This window comes from Bos mutus, chromosome 21 (genome assembly GCF_027580195.1).
Source record: "Bos mutus isolate GX-2022 chromosome 21, NWIPB_WYAK_1.1, whole genome shotgun sequence".
NCBI lineage: Eukaryota > Metazoa > Chordata > Mammalia > Artiodactyla > Bovidae > Bos > Bos mutus.
This window is the reverse complement of record NC_091637.1, coordinates 31295757-31315400: the sequence shown is the minus strand read 5'-3', so window position 1 is coordinate 31315400 and position 19644 is coordinate 31295757. Positions and strand designations below refer to the sequence as shown.

The window sequence follows — 19644 nt, the reverse complement described above, 5'->3', positions numbered from 1 at the left end:
ATATTTCCCAGGATCAGGGCTTAAGTAGTCATAAAATTGTAATAACCTCTTAGACATAATTGCAACAAATTCAATTTAACTGTTTCTTATTGAATGCGATTTCCCTCAATTAAACAAGGATCTGTCCCAATGATCAAATGTAATGATAGCTCCATCCTGAAATTGAAGCCATCCTTTACATCCGGCAATTCACATTTATGGCCCTACAGCAGTTACACCCATCTCTGGCCCTAAAGGCAGCCTAAGTGGACAGATATTAGAGTGCCTTCCCTGACTTACTCCCTGCACACATAGGGTGACCACACCTCCTGGTTGACCTGGCATAATTATTAATCGTGTCCACTTTCACACTCAAAAATATCCCAAAACGAGTTGACAAATTTTGTCACCTTACCTTTGGGCCTCACACACAACCTGTCCAGTCCTCTCTCAGCCCCCCTCTCCCCACATCCCATGCTTTATTAAGCCTCAGAACCCTTTCCCACATTCTTTCCCTCAAGTTCTCATCAATTAGTCCTTGAAGTGTTAGTCAAACACATCAGCAGTAAACATCAAGAATGCAAAGCAGGAAGGGATGAAAGTTGGTTAAAGAAGGCAGTGAAAGAAGGAGTAAAAGGAGGAGGAAGATTGTATACTAAGGTTTTCTTACAAATTATCATGAAATTTATTTCCTTTTGGCATTACGAAACTAGCTTTGAAGACGGTTTTGTGAGAGGAAACCCCAAACAGAGTGACTTCTTTGAAAGCAGAGTGACTTCTTTGAAAGATGCCACTTGCCGAACCTGTAAGTTTTGGAGTGTTTATGGGAACAAAACACAGGACTGCTTTGTAAGCACATCAGGCATTCAAGACTTACATGTTGTCAGATCCGCTGACAAAGAGAAAAACGTTCCTACGATTGCAACTCTGTACAAGGTGCTGTTCAGGCGCTTGTGAGAAATTTGTGCCTCTTTTTTTTTTCTTGGTTCGTTATCTGGACACTTTTGAGGTTGATTGCTGTTAAAAAAAAAAAAGATTTGTCCTACAGTGTAGTACAGAAACAAAGGAGTTACACAAGTATGGCATGTGTACTTATTTATTTTAGGAAAATCAGTATATACAAATAGAGAAAAAAATGATCAGAAATCCCGTTCTTTTAAAAAATATATTTTTTGTTTTTGGTTGTGCTGGGTCTTTGTTGTTACACGTGGGCTTTCTCTAGTTGCACTGAGCAGGGGCTACTCTCTAGTTGAGCTGTTCGGGCTTCTCACTGCGGTGGCTTTTCCTGTCGTGGAGCACAGGCTCTGGGGTACACGGGCTTCAGTAGTTGCGGCACAGGGGTTCATTAGTTGCGTCTCTCGGACTCTAGAGCTTGGCTCAGCAGCTGTGGCACATAGGCTTAGTTGTTCTGCAGCCTGTGGGATCTTCCCACACCAGAGATCGAACTGTGTCCTCTGCATTACAAAGCAGGTTCTTAACCATTGGATCACCAGGAAAGCCCAGAAATCCCATTCTTAAAAATGATTACTATAAACATTGGTGTTGAACTTTACAGAGGTTTTCTGTATGCTTTATATACACTTTTAAAGGCAGATACATCTTATGTAAAAATAAGATTAAAAAGGAAGCAGCTACTATCAATAAAATAGCTCAAGAAAGCCAAGGAGCATAGCCCAGAATGACCTACAAAGTCTAGAGACCCCTTAAAAATCCTCAGCAAGTATCCACATTCCATTTCAGGAATATTGATTTATGAAATAATAATAAGAGAAATATCATAACTCATGTCCAATATAGAGCTTAATATATGGAAAGAATTGTAATATATGACAACAGCAGCAGTAAGGTATGTGGTGGGTAGTAACTGTAACTACCGTTTTCTAAAATCTTTGCATTGTTCAAGAGGTGGTGAAAGTCCTAATTTATATTAGGGAAGTTTCCATAAGTCAAGGATGCATATTATCATCTGCTTTATAACACTAACATCAGTAAGATAATGCATAACTAGCAAGCAAGCTCATAGAGGAAAAAATAAAATAATAAAAAGGAATATTTTAATTTAAAAAGGCAAGGAAAGAGAGAAAAAAGAACATAGAATGTACTGGACAGGTTGAAAAGAAACCATAAAATAATTGGTTTAAGCCTAATTAATTAATTAATTAAGTCACTGTATCAAATATGAATGGAATAAATACTCCAATTAGAAAAGCAAAAAATTTAAGACTGAATGTAAAACTTCAAATATTTGCTGCTTTCAATAAATACACCTTAACTATAAAAACACAGTGATGCTGAAAATAAATGAATAGAAAAATATATATCTGCAACCAGTAATCAAAAGAACCCTGATGCTGTTATACTAATATCAGACAAGATAGTCTTGATCATGAAAGGCTTTAATAAAGGTAAAGATAACATTTCATAATGTTAAAATCTCAATATTTCATCTTAGGCACACAGTGCTCTTTAAATTTGTAGAATATCTGAAGGTGATTGATTTCCTTTAATTTTTCATTTTTGATAAAATGATACAGATGTTCTCATTTAAGTATTATATCTTAATCTCATAAAAAGGTAAGAAGAATCCCATAGGACCTTTAGAAATGATAATTTTCTGTTTATTGATTTCATAAATCCATAAATCCATATTTGTTTAGAATTAACCCCATATTTATCACAGCAATTCTGGTAAGAGAGTCATAGTGAAGACCACTTGGGTTCTAGAATAGAGCCATATCTGTAGCAGAGAATTTTATTTGAGCAGAGAGTTACACTCTATTTTAACCTTGAAAATCATCTACAGTTATGCTATTGTGCCTTGCTAAAGAGTGAACATTTGCCTATGAAGACATTTGCGAGGACAGGTCTCTATCCTTTTTCACCTTAAACCAATAGTCACCGTATGGTACTGTATTCATACAATGTACAATACATGAGTCTGAGGATCAAAGAGTGGAAGTAGGAGGGCCAACTCACCATCACTCCCAAAAATTCATTTGAAGAATTTGTTCTTCCTGGCCCCACAATGTCTAGGTCCTGTGCTTCTGTAGATCTCAGATTCCAGAAAGAGTACACTTCCACCAGGGAACAAAGAATCCTATTTAACTTAATACTATGACTGCCACCTTGCCACTTTGGGGTCTTTGTGCCAGTGGAAAGGAGCTCCTACCTTGTGGGGGGAAATGACTTTGATAATCATGAGGAGGTGGACCTGTTGCTATGTATGGGGCAATCAGGAACGTTTGGCACTTGGGTGATCCAGTAAGGAACCTCTTGATATTCCATGGTCAGTTTTAAATGTAAGCGGAAAAATTCAGCAACCATGACCTGATAATGGTATGGAGCTCAGGATCCCCAGAAATGAGGATTTAGGCAACTCACTAGACAAATCACATTTTGTTGTTGTTTAGTTACTGAGTTGTGCCTGACTCTTTGCAACCCCATGAACTGCAGCACTCCAGGCTTCCCTGTCCTCTACTATATCCTGGTATTTGCTCAAATTCATGCCTATTGAGTCAGTGGTGCTTGTAACCATCTCAGTCTCTGCCATCCTCTTCTTTTGCCTTCAGTCTTTCCCAGCATCAGGGTCTTTTCCAGTGAATCAGTTCTTCACACCAGGTGGCCAAAGTATAGGAGCTTCAGCTTTAGCATCAGTCCTTCCAATGAATATTCCGGGTTGATTTCCTATAGGATTGACTGATTTCATCTCTTTGCTGTCCAAGGGACTCTCAAGAGTCTTCTCTAGCACCACAGTTCAAAAGCATCACTTCTTCTGCACTCGGGCTTCTTTATGGTCCAACTCCCACATCCGTACATGAATGACTACCGGAAAAACCATAGCTTTGACTAATGGACCTTTGTCAGCAAAGTGATGTTTTTGCTTTTTAATATGTTATATAGGTTTGTCATAACTTTGCTTCCAAGGAGCAAGCATCTTTTAATGTCATGGCTGCAGTCACAGTCTGCAATGATTTTGAAGCCCCAGAAAGGAAAATCTGTCACTGCTTCCACTTTTGTCCCTTATACTTGCCATGAGGTGATAGGACCAGATGCTATGATCTTAGTTTTCTGAATGCTGAGTTTTAAGCCAGTTTTTTCACTCTCCTCTTTTACCCTCATCAAGAGACTCTTTAGTTCCTCTTCTCTTTCTGCCATTAGAGTGGTGTCATTTATGTATCCGTGGTATCATCTGATATTTCCTAGGGGTTGTTGATATTTCCCCCAGCAATCTTGATTCCAGCTTGCGATTCATCCATCCTGGCATTTCACATGATGTACTCTGCATAGACGTTAAATAAGCAGGGAGACAATATTCAGCCTTGTACTCCTTTCCCAATTTTGAACCAGTTAGCCATTCTATGTCCAGTTCTAACTGTTGCTTCTTGACCCACATACTGGTTTCCCAGGAGACAGGTAAGGTAGTCTAGCACTCCTGTCTCTTTAAGAATTTTCCACAGTTTCTTGAGATCCACATAGTCAAAGGTTTAGTGTAGTCAATGAAGCAGAAGTAGATGTTTTTCTAGAACTCCCTTGCTTTCTCCATGATTCAACAGATGTTGGCAATTCGATGTCTGGTTCCTCTGCCTTTTCTAAACCCATCTTGTACATTTGAAATTTCTCAGCTCATGTACTGCTGAAGCCTAACTTAAAGGATTTTCAACATAATCTTGCTAGCAGGTGAAATGAGTGCAGTTGTACAGTAGTTTGAACATTCTTTGGCATTGCCCTTCTTTAGAACTGGAATGAAAACCGAACTTTTCCAGTCCTGTGGCCACTCCTGAGTTTTCCAAATTTGCTGGCATATTGAGTGCAGCACTTTCATAGCCTCATCTTTTAGAATTTTAAATAGCTCAGCTAGAACTCCGTCACCTCCACTAGCTTTGTAGTAATGCTTCCTAAGACCCACTTAACTTCACACTCCAGGACGTCCAGCTTTAGGTGAGTGACCACATCATGGTGGTTATCCGGATCATTAAGATCTTCTTTGTAAGACACAGTTCTTCTGTGTCTTCTTGTCACCTCTTCTTAATATCTTCTGCTTCTGTTAGGTCCTTGCCTTTTCTGTCCTTCATAATGCCCATCCTTGCATGAAATGCTCCCTTGACATCTCCAGTTTTCTCAAAGAGATCTCTAGACTTTCCCATTCTATCGTTTTCCTCTATTTCTTTGCATTGTTCATTGATGAATGCCTTCTTATCTCTCCTTGCTTCTCTGAAACTCTGCATTCAGTTGCGTATATCTTTCCCTTGCTCCCTTACCTTTTGCTTCTCTTCTTTCCTTGGCTATTTGTAAAGCTTCCTCAGACAGCTACTTTGCCTTCTTGTATTTCTCTTTCTTTGGAATGGCTTTGGTCACTGCCTCCTATACAATGTTATGAACCTCCATCCATAGTTCTTCTGGCACTCTGTCTCCTGGGTCTAATCCTTTGAATCTATTTGTCACCTCCACTGTGTACTCATAAGGGATTTGACTTAGGTCATATCTGAATGGCCTAGTGGTTTTCCGTACTTTCTTCAATTTAAGGCTGAATTTTGCAATATGGAATTCATGATCTGAGCCACAGTCAGGTCCAAGTCTCATTTTTGCTGTCTGTATAGAGCTTCTCCATCTTTGGCTGCAAAGAATATAATTAATCTGATTTTGGTAATGACCATCTAGTGATGTCCATGTATAGAGTCATCTCTTGTGTGATTGGAAGAGGGTGTTTGCTATGACCAGCATGTTCTCTTGACAAAACTCTTTGCCTTGCTTCATTTTGTACTCCAAGGCCAAACTTGCCTGTTACTTCAGGCATCTCTTGACTTCCCACTTTTGCATTCCAATCCCCTATGATGAAAAAGACATCTTTTTTTGGCGTGAGTTCTAGAAGATGTTGTAGGTCTTCATAGAACCCTTCAAGTTCACCTTCTTTGGTGATGGTTGTGGTGGTTGTGGCACAATCGGTGGTTGTGGCATAGAGTTGGATTACTGTGATGTTGAATGGTATGCCTTGGAAATGAACTGAGATCATGCTGTAGTACTGCATTTCAAACTCTTTTGTTGACTTTGAGGGCTAATCCATTTCTTCTAAGAAATTCTTGCCCACAGTAGTAGATATAATGGTCATCTGAATTAAATTCACCCATCCCAGTCCATTTTAGTTCACTGATTCCTAAGAAGTCGATGTTCATTTACCATCTCCTGCTTGACCACATCCAATTTCCCTGATTCATGGACCTAACATTCCAGGTTCCTATGCAATATTGTTCTTTATAGTATCAGACTTTACTTAACAAAATATGCATAACGGTCAATCATCACTATAACCAGTACTCTTGCCTAGAAAATCCCATGGATGGTGGAGCCTGGTAGGCTGCAGTCCATGGGGTCGCTAAGAGTCGGACATGACTGAGCAACTTCACTTTCACTTTTCACTTTCATGCATTGGAGAAGGAAATGGGAACCCACTCCAGTGTTCTTGCCTGGAGAATCCCAGGGATGGGGGAGCCTGGTGGGCTGCCATCTATGGGGTTGCACAGAGTCGGACACGACTGAAGTGACTTAGCAGCTTAGCAGCAACTGGTCATAATAAGGTTAGAGGTGATATTTATTACTTCCTTCTTTCACTATTCATTTGTGCTTCTATTGTTATTTGTCTATGCTTTAGCTAGTTGTGGCCCTTTACCTAGGTAGTGACCCCAACCTTCATTCCTGAAGGATTCAAATCTTTAGTGGTCTTGCCTTTTTTGGGTTCTTTGTTTAATCTTTTATACTAGAGATGGAAAAACAAGGGATGCCCCAGTGATTCCTCCTAGGTACCAGATAGAATCCTCTCTGCCCTCGTTGTTAATCGGGACAGACCACTCCATCCAGTACTGTAACCTCTCCTCTGGCTATTAGATTAGTGGCACAAGGACCCCAAAATAGTCAGGTGGCCGTTTCAATTTCTCGTTCAATTGGACCATCATTGTGTCCCGTCATGAAAGCATGCCTCCCTTGGGGATATAGCAGATGAGGTAGATGCTTCTCTTCATAACCCTTTGGCCCATCTGAGTCACCTGCAACTGCAGTAGAGGCTACCTGCACAATGAAAGCTTTCCCCCACTTCTCTAGTCTCTCCCTCTAGGTTCTCTCACACTCTGCCAAAGGAAAGCCCAGAAATGTGACAGAGTTAATGTCCTTTAATTGGACTTGGTAGGTATATGTCCTGCCTTCCTGTCCTCCAAAAGGACAATTCTGAAGTTTATTCCATACTGTTTTTCAGAGGTTTCTTGGTGATAATGAGCTTCAGTTTCCCATGAGTGATTACTTTCTCATCCTTACACACCTTATTGTCTTTTCTTCTTTCTCTGACTCATTTTCCTCCCTTCATCACTTGTGCTCATTGGAGTGATCTTCCAGATAAATTGCCTGGACACAAGGTTCTGTCTTAGGACATGAACACAAACTAAGACAGGAATCAAGACCTATTAAAAAAAAGAGGAATTTATGACTGGGAGAAGGGAAACTAAATTTTGTCAGTGGCTTATTAGGTATAATAGTTTCCAGAACCTGGGTATTGTGACTGTAAGAGAAACAGCACCATCTGTTGGTCACTGGCTCAGAGCATAAACAGTATCCTGGTAGCACTGGATCTCAGAGATTTGTCCCACAAGTAGTGCTGTAATTGGCCCTTCCCAAGTGGTGCTCAATGGCACCCCACTCCAGTCCTCTTGCCTGGAAAATCCCATGGACGGAGGAGCCTGGTGGGTTGCAGTCCTTGGGGTCGCTGCAAGTCAGACATGACTGAGCGACTTCACTTTCACTTTTCACTTTCATGCATTGGAGGAGGAAATGGCAACCCACTCCAGAATTCTTGCCTGGAGAATCCCAGGGATGGGGGAGCCTGGTGGGCTGCCGTCTATGGGGTCGCACAGAGTCGGACACGACTGAAGTGACTTAGCAGCAGTAGCAGCAGCAGCAAGTGGTGCTAGTGTTAAAGAACCCGCCTGCCAGTGCAGGTAGATGTAAGAGACACAGGTTCAATTCCTGGGTCAGGAAGATCCCCTGGAGGAGAGCATGGCAACCTACTCCAGTATTCTTGCCTGGAAAATCCATGGACAGAGGAGCCTGGCAGGCTACAGTCCATAGGGTCACAAGGTTGGGCATGACTGAAGCTACTTAGCACAAACGCAGTGCTGTAATTATGACTTCAGTAGGTCATTCCATCAATCTGTTGGATTAGATGTTCTCAGATGATGGGGTACGTGGTAATATCAGTGAAAAACAAGAGTCTGAGCCAATTTCTCTTGCTTTCAAATGAGATCTTTGGTGAGAAGCAATCTTATACGGATATAATGATAATGAGTCATGGAATCATCACATTCCATTACTCCACAGATCTTGTTGCTGGTAGAACCATTTTGGATAAGGAAAGAAGAAAGAAGTATCTATTTAAGTGAGAATAAATCTCTGGCCCATTTTGATGGAAACGGTCTAATATAATCAGCATGCCCTCAGCGCCTTGAGGAATAGTGCCATAACAAGGGTTCAATATTGGCTTCTGCTCTTGCAGTCTGAGCTTTCTGCCTTGGGGAGGAAAGTCCACAGTGTGGACCCCTTATCCCTATTGCCATGGCTACTAGTACACAAGCCTGGTGAACAAAGACTGGGAGGCTGAATAATGGAGCCAACAAACACTCACAGAATGGGTCTTCTCCCTGATTATTAAGAGCTTCCTCTGTTTTTAAAAATTAATTAACCGACTGAAGTATAGTTGATTTACAATAATGTGTTAGTTTCAGGTGTACAGCAAAGTGATTCAGTTATGTATATTTTCCTTATTTTTCAGGATCTTTTCCATTATAGATTATTACATGACAGTAAATCCTTGTTTTTCTTCTTTCTTTCATCAATTTTATAAATGGTAGCTAGTATCTGCTAATCCCAAGCTCCTAATTTATCCTTCCCTATTCTGTTTCCATTTTTTGCTGATGGGTGAGGCTGAGCACCGAAAAATCAATGCTTTCAAACTGTGGTGTTGAAGAAGACTCTTTAGAGTCCCTTGGACTGCAAGGAGATCCAACCAGTCAATCCTATAGGAAACCAACCCTGAATATTCATTGGAAGGACCAATGCTGAAGCTGAAGCTTCAATACTTTGGCCACCTGATGCAAAGAGGTGACTCATTGGAAAAGATCCTGATACTGGGAAAGATTGAGGGCAGGAGGAGAAGGGGACGACAGAGGATGAGATGGTTGGATGGCATCACCAACTCAATGGACATGAGTTTGAGCAAACTCCGGGAGATGGTGATGGACAGGGAAGCCTGGCACACTGCCATTCATGGGGTCACAAAGAGTCAGACATGACTAACTGAACAACAACTTCCCTTTCCCCTTTGTTAAACATAACTTTGTTTTCTATGTCTGTGGGTCTATTTCTGTTTTGTAAATAAATTCATTTGTATTATTTTTTAGATTCCTCATTTAAGTGATATCATATGATATTTGGCTTTCTTTGCCTGACTTCCTTCGCTGAGTATGATAATCTCTAGGTTCATTAATGTTCCTGCAAATGGCAATATTTCATTCTTTTTATGACTGAGTAATATTTCATTGTATACACACACACATCTTCTTTATCTGTTCATCTGCTGATGGACATTTAGTTTGCCTCCATGTCTTGGCTTCTATAAATAGTGCTGCTATGAACATTGGGGTGCATGTTCATCTTTTCCAATTAGAGTTTTCATCTTTTCTGGATATTTGACCAGGAGTGGGTTTGCTGAATCATATGTAGAAGAACTTTGTTTTCACTGGATGCCTTTGGGTAAGCTTTCAAATGAGAAGCAAAAATCTTCATGCCTGCATGCTAAGTCACTTCAGTCTGACTCTTTGCAATCCCATGGACTGGGTCCACCAGACTCCTCTGTCCATGGGATTCTATGGGCAGGAATACTGGAGTGGGTTGCCATTTCCTTCTCCAGGGGATCTTCTCAACCCTGGGATTGAACCTGGGTCTCCTGCATTGCAGGCAGATTCCTTACTGACTGAGCCACCAGGGAAGCCTGCTGAGCCACTAGGAAAGCCCAAAAATACTGTTGGCCAATTTTGAGAGATCCATTAGTAGCTCAGCTGGTGAAGAACCTGCCTGCCAATGTAGGAGACACAGGAGACACAAGAGACAAGGGTTTGATCCTTGGGCCAGGAAGAACCCCTGGAGAAGGAAATGACGACCTGCTCCAGTATTTTTGCCTAAAAAACGCCTTAGATAGAGGAGCCTGATGGGCTACAGTCCATGGGACTGCTAAGAGTCAGACACAACTGAGCATGCACACATGGTTACTCATGGTATTCATATTCCTCTTCCATAGATTTCCTTGTTACCAATATTCCAATATTATTCTTTACAAGTCTTTGAGCAATAGGCAAATGTTAGTTACTACCTATGAGCCAGAGTAGATCTATACCTCAGACCATGATCCTTATAGGCTAAGTAGACATCCACATGTACTGCCCAAAGCTCTCCCCACTGGGAGAGTTGATTTTCACATTTTCTTTCAAAGCCGCTCTTGGGTAATATAATAACAATCCACTTCCAGCTGATGCCAACGTATGGTGCAGGCCCATCTTTAAACTAGGCCCAAGTTTTATTTTATTCTGCTTTGTTTTCCTCTAAGTGATGGTCATAGGGAGCTCCTCATGAGGCCCTAGAGTCCCTGCCATCTGCCTGTGCCACTTACTTGTGTCCTCCTGACCCAATCAAGGATAATCTTTCTATGCTATTTTTAATTGATGATGGTTTGTTGGTATGTATGTCTAATATTGGGCTTCCCAGGTGGTGCTAGTGTTAAAGAACCCACCTGCCATTGCAGGAGATTTAGGAGACTTGGGTTCGATCCCTGGGTTGGGAAGATCTCCTGCTGGAGGCACAGCAACCCACTCCAGTGTTCTTGCCTGGAGAATCTAATGGACAGAGGAACCTGGCGGGCTATGGTCCACGTGTCACAAAGAGTTGGAGATGACTGAAGTGACTTAGCACACATGCACATGTCTCATGTCATGGCACTTCAAGACTGGCAGATCAGAGAACATCAGTCTTTATGTCATCACGATCCAGTCTATCAGAATCTAGTGCTCTTTTAGCATAAGAGAGCATGGTATAGTGTAAAAAACTTGAGGTCCTGTGCTTTGAATCTCTTATCGCAATTTGTGCAGGGGTCCATACAGCATCCTCATTCGTCACAGAAACTTAGATCTTCTGGATTATTAGACTTGATTGGCAGAGCCTGGACCTGCTGCAGAGCCTTTTTATTTTCTGGGAACACAGGTTTCTAAGTAAATGGCTCAGAGAAATACATCCAGATGTGGTGTATGTTGCCTTCAAAATCCAAATGGGCCCACTATGATTGTGCCTCTTTCTTAGTGTTCGGATGCACAAGGTACAGAAACCTGTCTTTAGCTTTAACACAGGGGTTCTTGACTTCTTCATCTTGACATTTTGAACTTGACAGTTCTCAATTGTGAGGAGGTGCCCTGTACATTTCAGGATGTTTAGCAGCATCCTTGGGTCTCTGCCCACAAGATGCCAATAGCCACTAACTCCCTTCCCTACAGCTGTGACAACCAAAAAAGTCTCCAGATATTGCCTCTTCAATGTTCAGTAGGGGACAAAATTGTTGAGAACCACTGCTGTACAGGAATAGTGCAATACTCCTTTCATAGAAGTTGTGTGTCTCTGGCATTTATGTATCTCACTGAGAATATTTGCTACTTCCTGTTCACTGAGTCAGTCAACAGATGCTATTAGTGTCTGGATCAGATGAATGTTCTACGGGATGTCCAGATGGTCAAGGTCCATGTGGGCTACACTGTGACAGTATTTGAGAATTGACATGGACCTGAAGTAAAACTGTAGAAGTCAGTTACTGTTCCTGACATATGAAAATGTGTTGCTTTGATTTTCTTTGCTAATTGATTTGAGGGGAAAATGATTTGCCAGATCAACAGCTGCATACTACATGGGCAGGACTAGGTTGATGTGTCTCAGCAAAGATGCCATATCTGGATCAAAAGGTGCAAGTGGAGTCGCTGCCTAGTCTTGTTTTGTTTTGTTTTTGACTTGACAAATATTTATTAAGCACCTATCACACATTCAACACTGTTTTAGGTGCTAAGAATGTATCTGTGAACAAAGGAATCATGATTTATGTTTATCTATTAACAATGCTGCTTCTGCTGCTAAGTCGCTTCAGTCGTGTCCGACTCTGTGCGACCCCATAGACGGCAGCCCACCAGGCTCCTCTGTCCCTGGGATTCTCCAGGCAAGGACACTGGAGTTGCTTGCCATTTCCTTCTCCAATGCATGAAAGTGAAAAGTGAAGTCGTTCAGTCGTGTCTGACTCTTCGCGACCCCAAGGCCTGCAGCCTATGAACAATAGTTTGATGTAAATAAAAACTACAGTGAGATATCACCTCACACCAACCGGAATGAGTATCATCAAAAAACCCAAAAAAACAAATGCTGGAGAGGGTGTGGAGGAAAAGGGAACCCTCTTACACTGTTGGCAGGAATGTTACTTGGTACAACCATGAGAGAACAGTATGGAAGTTCCTTAAAAAGCTAAAAATAGAGCTACTATATAACCCTGCAATCTCACTCCTGGTCATACATCTGGAGAAAAACATGATCCAAAGGATAGCTGCACCCCAATGTCCATTGCAACACAGTTTACAATAGCCAAAACATGCTGCTGCTGCTGCTGCTAAGTCGCTTCCGTCGTGTCAGACTCTGTGCCACCCCATAGAAGGCAGCCTATCAAGCTCCTCTGTCCCTGGGATTCTCCAGGCAAGAATAGTGGAGTGGGTTGCCATTTCCTTCTCCAATGCATGCATGCATGCTAAGTCGCTTCAGTCATGTCTGACTCTGTGCGACCCCATGGACAACAGCCGACCAGGCTCCCCTGTCCATGGAATTCTGTGGGCAAGAATACTGGAGTGGGTTGCCATTTCCTTCTCCAGGACATGGAAGCAACCCAAATGTCCATTGACAAAGGAACAGATAAAGAAGATGTGGTACATATAAACAATGTTTCAAAATCTCCTCAGTAGAAGAAGCTTGGATAATCTCAATCTCTGTCTAGTTTTGCCACTGTCAAAAGCAGGAATTAAACGGAGGTGAGCTGAGACTCATCACTTTTGCATCTATCAAATCTTTGATGGTGGCACCGATCCCTGCAATTCCCAGAGGGCTGTGATACTGCATTTGGCTTGGAGAATTCAATGGACAGTACAGTCCATGGAGTCGCAAAGAGTTGGAAATGACCGAGTGACTTACACTTTCAGTTTCACTTTACCATTTTGTTCAGGAAGGGCAGTTCCAGGGGCCACTTGGCTCTGCCTACCATTAACAGTTCTTTCTGCATGGGTCAGGAAGCTAGTGCAGGAAATCTGCCAGTTGCCAAGCCTATTTAGTCTAAACATGCATTTAGGACCTGGAAAATTAACTCAGCATGGGTTTACAGAACTCTCCGAGCCCTTTGTGTGATTGACGTGGATGTAAGCTTATTATCTGGTTACCCGAAGCCCTCAATCTATCCAGGGGTCCCAGAGGATTAGCATAAATTCAGATCAGTGTCTAATAATCCTTCAAAGTCTGGATATGTCCCTGCCCTCAGTGCATGCTCATTCTTTTAAAAGCCACAGGTCCTCTGGGGAAAGTCTTAGGGAAAGATTTATGGTATACAGTTGTGACAATGTTGCAGTGTCCTTCCTCAAGAGGACCCAGTTTCTCCTTTAATCACTGGACCCTGGGTATGTGCTATAACCAGGAACTGAATTAGGGGCCAAGACTTCCTTTTGTGACAATTCAAGTGAGGTTTCTGTGTACCAGAACACAACCAGTTTTCCAGGTTGTGTATATCAAGTAAAACTTTAGTAGGCTACCCATCCATTAATATTTCAGTCCTAGGGACCCTGTCATCAAGTTGGTACCCCCACAGGTCCTGAGGATCAAAACATTCTGACTGCCACTCTGCCCCTGCTGAACATTGTGGTCCATCATGGTAACTGTGGCTCCTTATCTCTATGGTTTATTATTGGCACATGGCCCCTGCCACTCTGGCAACATTCCCACTGAAACCAGGAAACCCATTTCAGTCATCCTTGGTCCAAGGAGGAGAGGCATTGCAGAGCTTCCAAGGAGGCCTGTGTTTCTCTCACTAATGTTTTCTCAGTGTCTTAGTGCCCTCTGACCCCTTCTACAAAATATAGTCAGGAGAAGGGTGAGCAGGTTACACACAATAAATTTACTCCAACATTCCCGTCACCTTGACTCTTTCATGTGTGACCCTGTAGCTTGACTTTTTTTATGTGAGTCTTTACATTTCTTTCTCCCCATTGTGCATGCTCAGTCAATTCAGTTGAGTTCAACTCTGTGACCCGTGGATCCATCAGGCTTCTCTGTCCATGGGTTTTCCTAGCAAGAATACTGGAGTGGGCTGCGATGGCCTCCTTTGGGGGATCTTCCCCACCCAGGGATCAAACTTGCACTTCCTGTATTGCAGGAAGATTCTTTACACTGAGCTACCAGGGAAGCCCTCCTTCTCCCTATTATTTGAGTGAAATTCTGACCGCTTAGTTTCACTGAAGGTAGGCCACTACTGAATCCTGGTTTCAATCAACCAAATCAGGCAGGCTGCTAGAGGTGCTCCCTTTAGAATATTAAGAGCAGAAGGACACCTGTGTTTAATCTGACATACTATATTCTAGCCTTTCTTTTGTAATACCCTTAGTATCTACTCTGATACAGTTTTCCAGGCTATTGCTAATGTAAATACAAAAGATACTGTAATTGTTTGGGTGTATAAGCTCATTTGTCTATTTATTATCTGGAATATATCTTATAATTCTCTCCTGGTTCCTTGGATTTAACTTTAGAAGTGGGTTTGGAGGTGGTAGGGGGATACGATTTGGGGGAGAATAGATAGCTCTTTCAGAGAAGGCAAAAGCAACCCACTCCAGTACTCTTGCTTGGAAAATTCCATGGACAGAGGAGCCTGGTAGGCTGCAGTCCATGGGGTCTCGAAGAGTCGGACAGGACTGAGCGACTTCACTTTCACTTTTCCCTTTCATGCACTGGAGAAGGAAATGGCAACCCACTCCAGTGTTCTTGCCTGGAGAATCCCAGGGACGGGGGAGCCTCCATAGACAGCAGAGTCGCTGTCTATGGAGTCGCACAGAGTCGGACACGACTGAAGCGACTTAGCAGCAGCAGCAGCAGATAGCTCTTTTCAAGGCAACTGCTGCATATATATTCTTTCAACTGGGGAAGGTCAATAAGGAGATGGGGCTTGGGGAGGTCACCTCAAATGTCCCCATCATAAGTCACAGGACCATGCTAGTTTCCAGTTGATGTCCTAATTTTAAGGCAGTGACTTAGGCTGTGAATTCAATGTCATCACATTTTAGCAACTTGAACAAATATATTTGGTTCTGATCCTCAACCATGGTCTGTCCTTAAGTGGTAAGAAACAAGACATTCTTCACACCCTCACCCTAACCCTGCAGGTAGAAGGTTATACTGTAGAAGCTTTCTGGTTCTCTGATCACACATTGAGCTGAGTTTAAAGCTCTGAATTTAACATTTTCCCTCTCTAAGCTGCCTAATGCTTGTGAAGTTGTCAGCCTACTCTGTAGTCCTTATAATTATCACGACTAACACATAGCGAAGTACAGTAGGTCCAAATCTTCTTTTTCCTTACCTTCATTTGGCATTTTCTTACAAGCAACTGCAGATACTAATTTAAGCAAATATAGTACCATTGCTTGCCCTGGATTACTAGAATTTTATTTTCCACTTGTTGGAGGTGATAAGTGCATTCAAGTTAAACAGGTGAGCAAATTAAACTCCTGGTGAACAATGGAAAGATGTGATGTTATCAGAACCTCAAAGCTAAGGCTGTCAGGCAGAATCTAGAGCCATGGCATGAGGTTCCCAGTTGGAGTTGGAGCCACAGAGATGTTGTGTTAACCACTGGAGATGATGCTCAAGGGAGAGCAAGAGAGAAGAAATTTCTTGGCTTCTCCTCTCCTACTGCTGAAAGCAGAAAGAAGCAGTGAAGCCAGGGGATTCACCTGAGAAAAGCAAGAGTGGCTGGTTTTGAAGTCCTCTGTAATTCAATTCCAGTCTTATGGTACACTTTAATTTTTACTGAGTGAGTCCTTGTTCCTTGTTTTCAAGGGGATCTAACTATCAGAGTTTGTACAAAGTGCTTCTGAAGCCCAGTGGACAGAGTAGCCAAGCTTGCTGCAGGTGTGCAAGAAGGGTTATCTGAGGTCCCAGAGGTGAAAGGGAGTTTGCCAGGTGGAAAAGAAGAGCAGATGTATACTGGAGGGACCAGCGTGTCAGAAGTCAAGAGGTGGGGCAAGACAGGCAGCTAAAGGAAAAGGGACAGTTGCCTGTGTGCTAAGTCACTTCAGTCATGTTTGACTCTTTGCAACCCCATGAACTATAGCCTGCCAAGCTTCTCTGTCCGTGGGATTCTCCAGGCAAGAATGCTGGCGTGGGTTGCCATTTTCTTCTTCAGGAGATCTTCCTGAACCAAGGATCAAACTCACGTCTCCTGCATTGGCAGGCGGGTTCTTTACTACCAGTGTCACCTGGGAAACCCTATAGGATAGAAAAAAGGAAAGTTAAAGTGTTAGTCACTCAGTTGCGTCTGACTCTTTGCAACCCCATGGACTGTAGCCCACCAGGCTCCTCTGTCCATGAAATTCTCCAGACAAGAATCCTGGAGTGGGTAGCCATTCCCTTCTCCAGGGGAGTTTCTTGACCCTGGGATTGAACTGCACTGCAGGCAGATTCTTTACCATCTGAGCCACCAGGGAACCCTCTGTATGATAGTACCTACTTCATATTTGTTCTAAGGCTAAATGAAAAAAATAAAAGTCACTGGTACAATTTGAGCTCTAACTGTACACTAAACTATTTTAAGTGCTTTCTAAAAATTGATTCATTTAAGACTCATAAAAACCCATTAAGGTGTACCTTAAAACTACATTTTACAGATGAGAAAAAATGAAGTTTAGAGAGTTTAGTAATTTTCCCAAGGTCACACACTTACATGACCTGACCCAAAGTCAGAGTCTTTACTGCTTGCTGTTCAGTTCAGTTCTGCGGGGTGTGGTGGGTTGGATGAGAGATTTCAAGATGGGAATGGTTGTTTAGATGCTTAAGGAAATGAGAGTGAGAGGAGAAAGGGGACAATGGTAAGAGGAATAAGGCCCTAACCACCTTTTATGAAAGGGCAGTATGTGCTCTTTACCCTACTCATTTTACTTATCATCTCTACCCTGCTCTACGAAGGCACAGATTTTTATCTGTTCTGTTTAATTAAATCCAAGCATTTAGAATAGCATCTGACATACAGTAGGTGCTCAAAAAACACTTGTTCAATCAAAGTGCAAGTTTTCTAAGAAGGCAGGAGTTGGGAACGGCCTGAACCACCACCAGTATGGTTCCTGCCCTCACAGCACTTACAGTCTAGCTGCGAGGTAAACTCCATTGGATTCCATAACTTCCTGCATACTGTGGGTAAAAAAGGGGAGGGAAAGGTATAATGAGCTTAAGTTTCTCGGCCGGCTGAGAAGTGAATGGGGTAATACTTATGTGATAATTAAGGTCTGAATGGTTCTGACATTGCTGGATTACTTAATTCGTATGTTTGTCTTTGAAGTACAGGAACACACAATTGCTAGGTCTTTGTACTTTGATCCTTTCAAGTCTGGCACACGGGCGGTGCCGAATAAAGCTTTGCGGCAGAGGGTAAGCTGTGTTTGGCTTAGGACTGCACTCTTCTGAAGCAATTTCAGAGTTACAGATTTCTGAGGCGGACTTCTATGTTCTTTATCTATGGGACAGACTATGGTGATAAAGGAAGCAGAGGAAAGGGAGGGACTGATTTCGTGAGAGAAACAACTGTGTGGCCAAAAGCGGGATGCAAGCACGGCCTGGGGAAGGGAACAGACCCGAGAAGCAGCCGCGCCCGGGTCACGAAAGAAACCCACGCCCTACCTCCCGCCTCGGCTGCCCGTCGGCGGGAAGCTGGCTGCGCTTGCGCGCGGGTTGCCGGCGAGTGGAGCACCGAGGGGCGCGGCCGCAGCTGGGAGTCACGTGGTGCGCCGGCCAGCCGCCCCGCCCCTCCGCTATCGCCCCGCCCCGCCCCTTTCCCGGCGGGACGCTCGGAGCCGCCCCGAACTGCGCAGGGCGGCCAGGGGTGAGTGTCCGCGAGGGGCGCGCGTTACGCAGAGCCGGGAGATCCTGGACTGGGGTGCGGGTCGGCGGAAGGCGTAGAGGGGGCCAAGGGGACAAAATGGCGGCGGGGTACGCCCTTTCACCCCCTCCCCTCACCTGGGAGTGCGAGCGGAGAGGGACAGGGAACACTGCTGGGGGAGGGGAGCCGCGGCAGCTCGGGAGGGCCGTGGGGTCCTTCGATGAGGCCTGGGGACAGGGGTGGGCAGGCTCTGGGCCTGCCCTGCGGACTCATCTAGGGGTGTGGGCGACAAGGGACTCCGCGCACCCCGCGGGCCGAGAGGTGGGCGGGGGGCTGCGTTACTCCATCAGAGGGACGGCCCAGGGCGGCCGCGGGTCGACGCTTTCGGAATGTCCAAACTACTAGGGGCTAACAGAGGAGCCGTCCTCCCAGCCTTTCATTTGACAGGTGATCGTCACCGTGTCATTCTCACAGGGTTTACCACGCTTTTCCTGCACGTTGACTGGGGTATTAGCTCTGCCTGGGAAGCAGGGCGGGAAAGGTCTCTGCGTCTTACAGATGCGTGAATTGAGGCCTGGAGGGGTAAAGAGTTTAACCAGGGCCTGGCACCTGGGGGTAGTAGAACCTAACCTTCTGCCTCTTTTGGTGCTCCTTGCCCAGCCCTTCATTCGCGCCTTCCCTCCCCTGCCAGTGAGGGACGGGATTGTTTGAAAGCAGACAGAAAACTGGTCCTCCAGGCAGCACCTGCTGCTGTCAAGTGGCTCCCGCTGAGATGGGGCCCGCCCGCTTGAGAGCAGCTTCTTCCTGTTGTTGGTGAACTGTATTCCTCATTCTATTTGTGCCAAGTTATTCTGACATGAAAATAGCTCTTCAGTATAATATCTTACTGAATAGAGTAATTCCTTATATATAAGCACATGTTGATTTCACCAGCGTTAGCAATTTCGTTCCCATCAGTGTCAACAATCCGAGGTGGAAGAACGGGATAAGCGTTGTACATTTTACCAGTGGGGAAACTGAGGTCATTCCTTGCCCCAGGTCAGCCGCTGGTAAATGGTTCATCTGGAATTAAGCTTTTTAAACCTAAGGTTGGTGTTCTGATCAGTGTCCCACTCTGGTTTATATTGATGCTCTGGTCCTTGTATTTTTTTTTTTGTCGTTGTTGTTAAATACGACTTTTCCCCAAAATATGTTCGTGGCAGATTGATTTATGCTGCATATTGAAGTGATTTGAATAATATCCACTAAGGAATTAATATTAATTACAGAGTCAATTTTTTATTATGATTTGAAAAGGTGTCAGTGGAAATGTGGCTTAATGGCTCTGAAGGCAAACTGATCTGAGTTTGAATCCCAGCTCTCCTGCTTGTCCTTTGACAGACAAATTTTTCTGAGCCTTAGTTTCCTCACCTGTAAAATATGGATATTATTGT

The 19644-nt window shown here is 43.5% G+C and overlaps 1 protein-coding gene across 3 annotated transcripts in view; it reads left to right on the top strand.

Annotated features, from left to right (window-relative positions):
• The first annotated feature begins 18133 nt into the window (after window positions 1-18133).
• The window catches only part of SCAPER (S-phase cyclin A associated protein in the ER), a 419624-nt gene continuing 418113 nt past the window's right edge, over window positions 18134-19644 (top strand). For all 3 annotated transcript variants that reach the window (XM_070358560.1, XM_070358561.1, XM_070358559.1), the window contains exon 1: window positions 18134-18214. The gene's annotated coding sequence lies outside the window, so the exon portion shown is untranslated. The remainder of the gene's footprint in view (window positions 18215-19644) is intronic.